The following is a 9,770-nucleotide window of genomic DNA, read 5'->3' as shown; positions in this document are numbered from 1 at the left end:
GTTTGGATGTGAAACTGGAGAAAAGTGGGAGTGAAGTTGCTGGCCGGCAGATAGAATGATGGTCAAACATAAGTTAAAAATTAAGTTAAAAAAGTAAAATAAAGTTTAGACACTAAAAAGGAACTTTTGCTACATTCAATGCCTGTTTGCTTGAGGCTGATGCCACTCAAGTGCTTGAACATGCGAACACATGCACACACCTGCATTCAAATGCACATGCATAGACACACACACACACACACACACGTAAATAGTGCCACACACGCACAAAAACACACACAGTCGGCCTTGCTGTTTACATGTTTATTGTCCTTGATGTCTTTTGTTTTTCTACTGAACAAAAATATAAACGTAACAAGCAAAGTGTTGGTCCCCTTTTGCATGAGCTGAAATAAAAGATCCCAGACATTTGCATATGCAGAAAAAACGTATTTCTCTCAAATCATGTGCACAAAATTGTTTACATCCCTGTTAGTGAGCATTTCTCATTTGCCAAGGTAATCCATCCACCTGACACGTGTGACATATCAAGAAGCTGATTAAACAGCATGATCGTTACACAGGTGCGTGCACCTTGTGTTGATAAAAGGCCACTCTAACATGTAGAGTTTTGTCACACAACACAATGCCTAACATGTCTTACGTTTTGAGGGAGTGTGCAATTAGCATGCTAACTGGAGGAATGTCCAACAGCGCTGTTGCCAGAGAATTGAATGTTAATTTCTCTTTAGATAATTTGGCAATAAATCCAACCGGCCTCACAACGCAGACCATGTGTAAGCAATCCAGCCCACGACTTCCACATCTGACCTCTTCATCTGTGGGATCGTCTGAGGAGGGGGAGGGGGGATGCTGAAGAGTATTTCTGTTTGTAATAAAGTCCTTTTGTGGGTGAAGAAATCCTTCTGATTGACTATGCTTGGCTCCCCAGTGGGTGGACCTGGCGCATCAGGTGGGTAGTTGCTTTGGTTGGGTTGGAAGGGGATGGTGGCTTGTAGGGGAAGGTTTTTCAGGGGGGACTGTGGGGTTATCTTGGATGATTGGGGGCAGTGGGTGTCCTGGCGGTTGGGAGCATTGGCCCAGTGTCGGAGAGGTCACTGGTTTAGGTCCCCAAGTCGACTGGGGGGGATCTGTCGATGTGCCCTTGGGCGGGACGGTTGACCCTGGTTGCTCCTGTGGGTCTCTCTGGATGGGAGTCTGCTAGATGACTGGAATTTACTGCGGGTAGACTGTATGTTTTTACATTTGATTTAAATTAAATTAAAATAATGATAATTATAATTCCATACCCAAATCTACATTTTTCTCTATTTTGCTATTTTATTTGTTAATAAAACTTTTGAACTTGACATAACGCTTTCTTCATTGACATGTAGATGGTATTGAAATGATGTATGGTACAACAACCCAAAAAATAAGTATTTTCAACATCTGTAAAATAGGTATTCTCCAAAATTACTTAGAACTGAAAATGAACGACTTCGATGTCTTTTTAACATAACTTTGCTTACTGGGTCACACACACCTGTGCCTTTGCGTTCCATAACATTGTAGAGAATAAATAGCTTGTGATGCTAAGGTCGACTGCAGATGCTTTTTGGGGTAAGGGCTTCCTGGTTTGAGGTGTGTTAACAGCAAGCCCAGACCGCAAAAAGATCTGAAGAGGACAAAGAGGTCAATATCACACGGTCACGGCAGTCCTCTCAGCACCTGAAACATACAAACACACATAAGACCTTGAAAATACACGTGTGAATATGAATGAATAAATTAATGAAGGAATGATAAAAATGAACGAATGAACGAATGAATGAATAAATAAATTAACAAAATGTGATGCCGGGTACTGTGACCATCCTTTACAGGATTACTACTAAACACCCATTTTATATACAGTACCAGTCAAAGTTTGGACACACCTACTTATTGAAGGGTTTTTCTTTATTTTTACAATTATTTTCTGAATTGTTTTATTTTTTATTTCATTTTATTTCACCTTTATTTAACCAGGTAGGCCAGTGGAGAACAAGTCCTCATTTACAACTACGTCCTGGCCAAGATAAAGCAAAGCCATGCGACAAAAACAACAACACAGAGTTACGCATGTGATAAACAAACATACAGTTAATAACTCAATAGAAAAATCTCTATATAGTGTGTGTAAATGTAGCAAGATTAGGGAGGTAAGGCAATAAATAGGCCAAATTGGCAAAATAATTACAATTTAGCATTAACACTGGAGTGATAATGTGCAGATAATGATATGCAAGTGGAGATAATGGGGTGCAAAAGAGCAAAAATAAATAACAATATGGGGATGAGGTAGTTGGGTGGGCTATTTACAGATGGGCTGTGTACAGGTGCAGTGATCGGTAAGCTGCTCTGACAGCTTATGCTTAAAGTTAGTGAGGAAGATATAAGTCTACAGCTTCAGGGATTTTTACAATTCATTCCAGTCATTGGCAGCAGAGAACTGGCGGCCAAATTAGCAATTGGCTTTGGGGATGACCAGTGAAATACACCTGCTGAAGAGCATGCTACGGGTGGGTGTTGCTATGGTGACCAGTGAGCTGAGATAAGGCGGGGCTTTACCTAACAAATACTTATAGATGACCTGGAGCCAGTGGGTTTGGTGACACATATGGAGTGAGGGCCAGCCAACGAGAGCATACAGTTCGCAGTAGTAGGTAATATATGGGGCTTTGGTGACAAAACGGGTGGCACTGTGATAGACTACATCCAATTTGCTGAGTAGTGTTGGAGGCTATTTTGTAAATGACATCGCCGAAGTCAAGGATCGGTAGGATAGTCAGTTTTACGAGGGTATGTTTAGCAGCATGAGTGAAGGAGGCTCTATTGCGAAATAGGAAGCCGATTCTAGACTTAATTTTGGATTGGAGATGCATAATGTGGTCTGGAAGGAGAGTTCACAGTCTAACTAGACACCTAAGTATCTGTAGTTGTCAGAACCATCTAGAGTTACGATGCTAGTCGTGCGGGCGGGTGTGGGCAGCAATCGGTTGAAGAGCATGCATTTAGTTTTAATAACATTTAAGAGCAATTGGAGGCCATGGAAGGAGAGTTGTATGGCATTGAAGCTCGTCTGGAGGTTTGTTAACACAGTGTCCAAAGAAGGGCCAGAAGTATACAGAATGGTGTCGTCTGCGTAGAGGTGGATCAGAGCATCACCAGCAGCAAGAGCGACTGTCACGTTCTGACCATAGTTCTTTTGTGTTTTCTTTGTTTTAGTGTTGGTCAGGATGTGAGCTGAGTGGGCATTCTATGTTGTGTTTCTAGTTTTCCCATTTCTATGTTTGGCCTGATATGGTTCTCAATCAGAGTGTTGTCGTAGTGTTCACGTTTATCATCTGTTTTAAACATGATGAAAACTAACCACGCTGCACTTTGGTCCTCTCCTTCGTCCACAGAAGAAAGCCGGTTCAGCGACATGATTTATACTGTATATACAGAGAAAAGAGTCGGCCCTAAAATTGAACCCTGTGGCATCCCCATAGAGACTGCCAGAGGTCCGGGCAACAGGCCCTCCGATTTGACACACTGAACTCTATCTGAGAAGAAGTTGTTGAACCGTAGAAAAATGCTTATTGTAATTCTTGATTACAGTAGATTTATCGGTGTTGACAGTGTTACCAAGCCTCAGTGCAGTGGGCAGCTGGGAGGAGGTGCTCTTATTCTCCATGGACTTTATAGTGTCCCAAAACTTTTTGGAATTTGTGCTACAGGATGCAAATTAATGCTTGAAAAAGCCAGCCTTTGCTTTCCTAAATGACTGTGTATATTGGTTCCTAAATTCCCTGAAAAGTTGTATATCATGGGGGCTATTTGATGCTAATGCAGTACGCCACAGGATGTTTTTGTGCTGGTCAAGGGCAGACAAGTCTGAACCAAAGGCTATATCTGTTCTTAGTTCTACATTTTTTGAACGGGGCATGCTTATTTAAGATGGTGAGGAAAGCACTTTAAAGAGCAACCAGTCATCCTCTACTGGCGGGATGAGGTCAATATCCTTCCAGGATACCCGGGTCAGGTCGATTAGAAAGGCCTGCTCGCTGAGTGTTTTAGGGATCGTTAGACAGTGATGAGGGGTGGTCATTTGACCGTGGACCCATAACGGACGCAGGCAATGAGACAGTAATCGCTGAGATCCTGGTTGTAGACAGCAGAGGTGTATTTAGAGGGCAGGTTGGTCAGGATGATATCTATGAGGGTGTTTATGGATTAAGGGTTGTACCTGTTAGGTTCCTTGATAATTTGTGTGAGATTGAGGGCATCTATCTTAGACTGTAGGATGGCCGGGGTGTTAAGCATATCCCAGTTTAGGTCACCTAACAGTACGAACTCTGAAGATAAATGGGGGGCAATCAATTCACATATGGTGTCCAGGGCACAGCTGGGGGCTGAGGGGGTCTATAACAAGCGGCAACAGTGAAATACTTATTTCTGGAAAGGTGGATTTTTAAAAGTAGAAGCTTGAACTGCTTGGGCATAGACCTGGATAGCATGAAAGAACTCTGCAGACTATCTCTGCAGTAGATTGCAACTCTGTCCCCTTTGGCAGTTCTATTTTAGCAGACAATGTTGTAGTTGGGGATGGAAATTTCAGCATTTTTGGTGGCCTTCCTAAGCCCGGATTCAGACACGGCTAAGACATCCGGGTTGGCGGAGTGTGCTAAAGCAGTGAATAAAACACACTTAGGGAGGAGGCTTCTGATGTTAACATGCATGAAACCAAGGCTTTTACAGTTACAGAAGTCAACAAACGATAGCACTTGGGAATAGGTGTGGTACTGGGGGCTACAGGTCCTGGATTAACCTGAAAATCAACAGAGGAACAGAGGAGGATTAGGATAAGGGTACGGCTAAAGTCTATACGTACTGGTCGTCTAGTGCGTTGGGAACAGAAAATAAAAGGAGCAGATTTCTGGGCGTGGTAGAATAGATTCAGGGCATAATGTACAGACAAGGGTATGGTATGATGTGAGTACAGTAGGGGTAAACCTAGGCGTTGAGTGACGATGAGAGAGGTTGCATCTCTTGAGGCACCAGTTAAGCCAGGTGAGGTCTCCGCATGTGCTGGGAGTGGGACAAAAGAGCTATCTAAGGCAAGTTGAGTGGAACTGAGGGCTCTACAGTGAAATAAAACAATAAGAACTAGCCGAAACAGCAGTAGACAAGGCATATTGACATTAGAGAGAGGCATTAAGCAATCACAGGTGTTGATCGGATGCCAGGTCGCAATTGTAAATGAGAACTTGTTCTCAACTTGCCTACCTGGTTAAATAAAGGTAAAATAAAAAATAAATAAAAAAATCGGGAGAGCTAAGACAACAACAGGTAAATGGAGATGAATGGGCAGAGAGGGTCAGTTAGGTACATACAGGACCTGAGTCCTGCGGCCTAAACAAAATGAGGTGCCGTGTTATTGAAACAGTCCAGGGTGCATCAGCTGTGTAGCTGAGTGATCATAGGGTCCAATGAGCAGCAATAGGTGAGTCAGGGAGCCGTTCGGTAGTCACTACTACGCTAGGCGAGCGGGAGACACGGCGTTCAGAAAGCTAGTGGGTCGGGGCTAGCAGATGGGTCTTCAACAACATCGCAACGGAAAAGCCTGTTGAGACCACATCGAGCGATTACATCGGCAGACCAGTCGGATCGGACCAGTCGGATGGATCAGACCAGTCGGATGGATCGGCGGGGCTCCGTGTCGACAATAAAGGCTCCAGGCCAGTTGACAAAAGAGGTATTGAAGCCATAGAATAGCTGGTATATGGGCCTAGCTCGAGGCTAGCTCAAGGCTAACCGGTGCTTGCTTCGGGACAGAGGCGTTCGCTAACAGTAGCTGCAAGGTTGTAGCTAGCTAGCTGCGATGATCCGGTGTAATGGTCCAGAGCGGCAGGAATCAGGTGATGTGGTAGAGAGAAGCAGTCCGATATGCTCTGGGTTGATATCGCGCTGTGTAGACTGGCAGGTATTGTCCGAGCTAAAGATGAAGACCACTAGCCGTAGTTAACAAAGACTAATAGCTAGTAGCTAGTTAGCTGGCTAGCTCCTGATGGAGGTTCCAGTTACAAGGAATAGAAATATCAGATCCGTACCACATTGGGTGAGGCGGGTTGCAAGAAAGTATATTTAGTTCATAGAAAGTGAAATCAAAATATATTTTAGCCACCCTTTGCCTTGATGACAGCTTTGCACACTCTTGGGATTCTCTCAAACAGCTTCATGAGGCAGTCACCTGGAATGCATTTCAATTAACAGGCCTTGCTAAAAGTTAATTTGTGGAACTTCTTTCCTTCTTAATGCGTTTGAGACAATCAGTTATGTTGTGACAAGATATACAGAAGAAAGCCCAATTTGGTAAAATACCAAGTCCATATTATGGCAAGAACATCTGAAATAAGCAAAGAGAAATGGCAGTCCATCATTACTTTAAGACATGGAGGTCAGTCAAGCCTGAAGATTTCAAGAATAATTCTGAAAGTTTCTTCAAGTGCGGTCGCAAAAACCATCAATCACTATGATGAAACTGGCTCTTTTGAGGACCACCACAGCAAAGGAAGACCCAGAGTTACCTCTGCTGCAGAGGATAAGTTCATTAGAGTTACCAGCCTCAGAAATTGCAGGCCAAATAAATGCTTCACAGAGTTCAAATAAAAGACACAACTCAACATCAACTGTTCAGAGGAGACTGCATGAATCAGGCCTTCATGGTTGAGTTGCTGCAAAGAAACCACTACTAAAGGACATCAATAAGAAGAAGAGACTTGCTTGGGCCAAGAAACACGAGCAATGGACATTAGACCGTTGGAAATCTGTCCTTTGGTCTGATGAGTCAAAATGTGAGATTTTTGGTTCTACATTGTAGGCGAATGGATTATCTCTGCATGTGTGGTTCCAACCATGAAGCATGGAGGAGGAGGTGTGATGGTGTGGGGGTGCTTTGCTGGTGACACTGTCTGTGATTTATTTAGAATTCAAGGTACACTTACCCAGCATGACTACCACAGCATTATGCAGTGATATGCCATCCCATCTGTTTTCAGCTTAGTGGGACTATAATTTGTTTTTCGATTGGACAATGTCCCAAAACACACCTCCAGGCTGTGTAAAGGCTATTTGACCAAGTAGAAGTTTGATGGTTCTGCATCAGATGACCTGGCCTCCACAATCACCGGACTTCAACCCAATTGAGATCGTTTGGGATGAGTTGGACCGCAGAGTGAAGGAAAAGCAGCCAACAAGTGCTCAGCATATGTGGGAATTCTTCAAGACTTTTGGAAAAGCATTCCTCGTGAAGCTGGTTGAGAGAATGCCAAGAGTGCAAAGCTGTCATCAGTGCAAAGGGTGGCTACTTTGAAGAATCTCAATTATAAAATATATTTGATTTGTTTAACACTTTTTTGGTTATTACATGATTCCATATGTGTTTTTTCAATGTTGGATGTCTTCACTATTAGCCTACAATGTAGAAAATAGTAAAAATAAAGAACAACCCTTGAATGAGTAGGTGTGTCCAAACTTTTGACTGGTACTGTAAAAAGAGTGCCAAAATTATACAGATGTCCGCTATTATATTTGGGTGTGCTTGAATCCTCTGATGAACATGGATTTTTAGCTCAAGTCAATCAACAGGACTCTTGAACAGAAGCATGAGAAAATATTTAAATGTAGATGCTGGATCACAGGTAAATAAGGCCCAAGAGTTTGACAGGTTTTAAGAGCTAATAGTGTCTCAGGTGGATGACAGGAGAAGAGAGTACATTTTCCCTTGAGCAAGTCACTTAACCCTTATTGCTCCTGAATGTCGCTCTGGATAAGAGCGCCTGCTAAATGACTAAAATGTAAATGTGAATGAGAGAAGGGAGGAGAAGAGAAAAGAGGAGAAGAGAGAAGGGGAGAAGAGAGAAGGGGAGAACAGTTGGAAAGGATAGGAGAAGAGAAGAGGAGTGCAGGCTTTAATTCCAACCCTAGATCTGGAGAAACACAGGGCATGCAGGCTTTAGCTCCAGCTTAGTCCTGAAGATACATATGGCATGCAGGCTTTAGTTGCAGCTTAGTCCTGGAGAGCTACAAGGTATGCAGGCTTTAGTTCCAGTTTAGTCCTGGAGAGATACAAGGTATGCAGGCTTTAGTTCCAGTTTAGTCCTGGAGAGCTACAAGGTATGCAGGCTTTAGTTCCAGCTTAGTCCTGGAGAGATACAAGGCATGCAGGCTTTAGTTCCAGTTTAGTCCTGGAGAGATACAAGGCGTGCAGGCTTTTGTTCCAGTTTAGTCCTGGAGAGATACAAGGTATGCAGGCTTTAGTTCCAGTTTAGTCCTGGAGAGATACAAGGCGTGCAGGCTTTAGTTCCAGTTTAGTCCTGGAGAAATACAGAGCATGGAGCTATTCCTGGAGAGATACGTGGCATGCAGACTTTAGTTGGAGCACAGCACTTTTTTTTATTTATCTGTTATTTTACCAGGTAAGTTGACTGAGAACACGTTCTCATTTGCAGCAACAACCTGGGGGAATAGTTACAGGGGAGGGGGATGAATGAGCCAATTGTAAACTGGGGATTATTAGGTGACCGTGATGGTTTGAGGGTCAGATTGGGAATTTAGCCAGGACGCCGGGGTTAACACCCCTACTCTTACGATAAGTAACATGGGATCATTAATGACCTCAGAGAGTCAGGACCCCCGTTTAACGTCCCTTCCGAAAGACAGCACCCTACACAGGGCAATGTCCCCAATCACTGCCCTGGGGCATTGGGATATTTTTTTAGACCAGAGGAAAGAGTGCCTCCTACTGGCCCTCCAACACCACTTCCAGCAGCGACTGGTTTCCCATCCAGGGACTGACCAGGACCAACCCTGCTTAGCTTCAGAAGCAAGCCAGCAGTGGTATGCAGGGTGGTATGCTGCTAGCACTAACACACCTAGTTCAATAAATCTCATTAAGTTTGGTCAAAAAAGTTACATACATACATAGTGCTTATATAAAATGAATGAACATGAACCCTGAAGTTGTCGATAACTGTAGCTTTTTTAGTACAGACCAGCTAGCCAGATACTAAACCTGACCATAACTATACATATTAAGGTTACATCAAAACAGAACTGAGTGTAGAACAGCGTTTGGCATGACAGCAGGATTAACAGATACAGCTCAATAGGATGGCCAGTTAACATCCATTTATTGTTTATAAATAAAGTGAAAATAACACTTAATTATTTAGAAAAACAATGTTTTAAAATATCTTAAAATCTGTGCTGTTGGGTCAGAGCAAAATGAGCTGGCCAAACGACGCTGCTTTAGGAAACACTTCCTTAGCCCAGTGGCATATTAGGCCTATCTACCATAGAGGACGGCGCGAGGACAATATGAGAGATGTCCATGGTGCTGAAACCAAAGCAGCCCACCAGTCCTGCTGGTGAACACCCAACATCGCTTTTGCTCTCTCTCGCTTACGCAAGCACGCACGCGCGAGCACACACACACGCACACACACACACGGAACACATCAACGGTAGAAAAAAACCAATGATTACTATTGTATCACACTAGTATTCTGCGTGTGTTTGAGTGTGCGTGCTCCTGGTCACATGCGTCTCTGTCGTGGAAAGAGGTTGCGATTTGAGTCAATGTCCTGTAGTGGTCTACAGTAGTCCATGTTTACACCACCCAGACACACCTTCACTTTTGGAAAATGGATATAAAAACAATACACAAAAATCCTGATAATTAGTGAAAGACAAAATTGAACAAG

General features: G+C 43.4%; 1 long non-coding RNA gene across 1 annotated transcript; it reads right to left on the bottom strand.

The window, feature by feature from the left end:
* Nucleotides 1-284: 284 nt before the first annotated feature.
* On the bottom strand, nt 285-1,590 carry LOC116356376 (uncharacterized). The gene is made up of 2 exons (XR_004204893.1): nt 1,526-1,590; nt 285-1,229 (listed from the first exon to the last, which is right to left on the bottom strand). It is a non-coding gene; the product is annotated as an uncharacterized LOC116356376 (long non-coding RNA).
* Nucleotides 1,591-9,770: the final 8,180 nt, after the last annotated feature.

The sequence above is a fragment of the Oncorhynchus kisutch genome, linkage group LG22 (assembly GCF_002021735.2).
Source record: "Oncorhynchus kisutch isolate 150728-3 linkage group LG22, Okis_V2, whole genome shotgun sequence".
NCBI lineage: Eukaryota > Metazoa > Chordata > Actinopteri > Salmoniformes > Salmonidae > Oncorhynchus > Oncorhynchus kisutch.
This window is presented reverse-complemented; position numbering and strand designations above follow the sequence as displayed.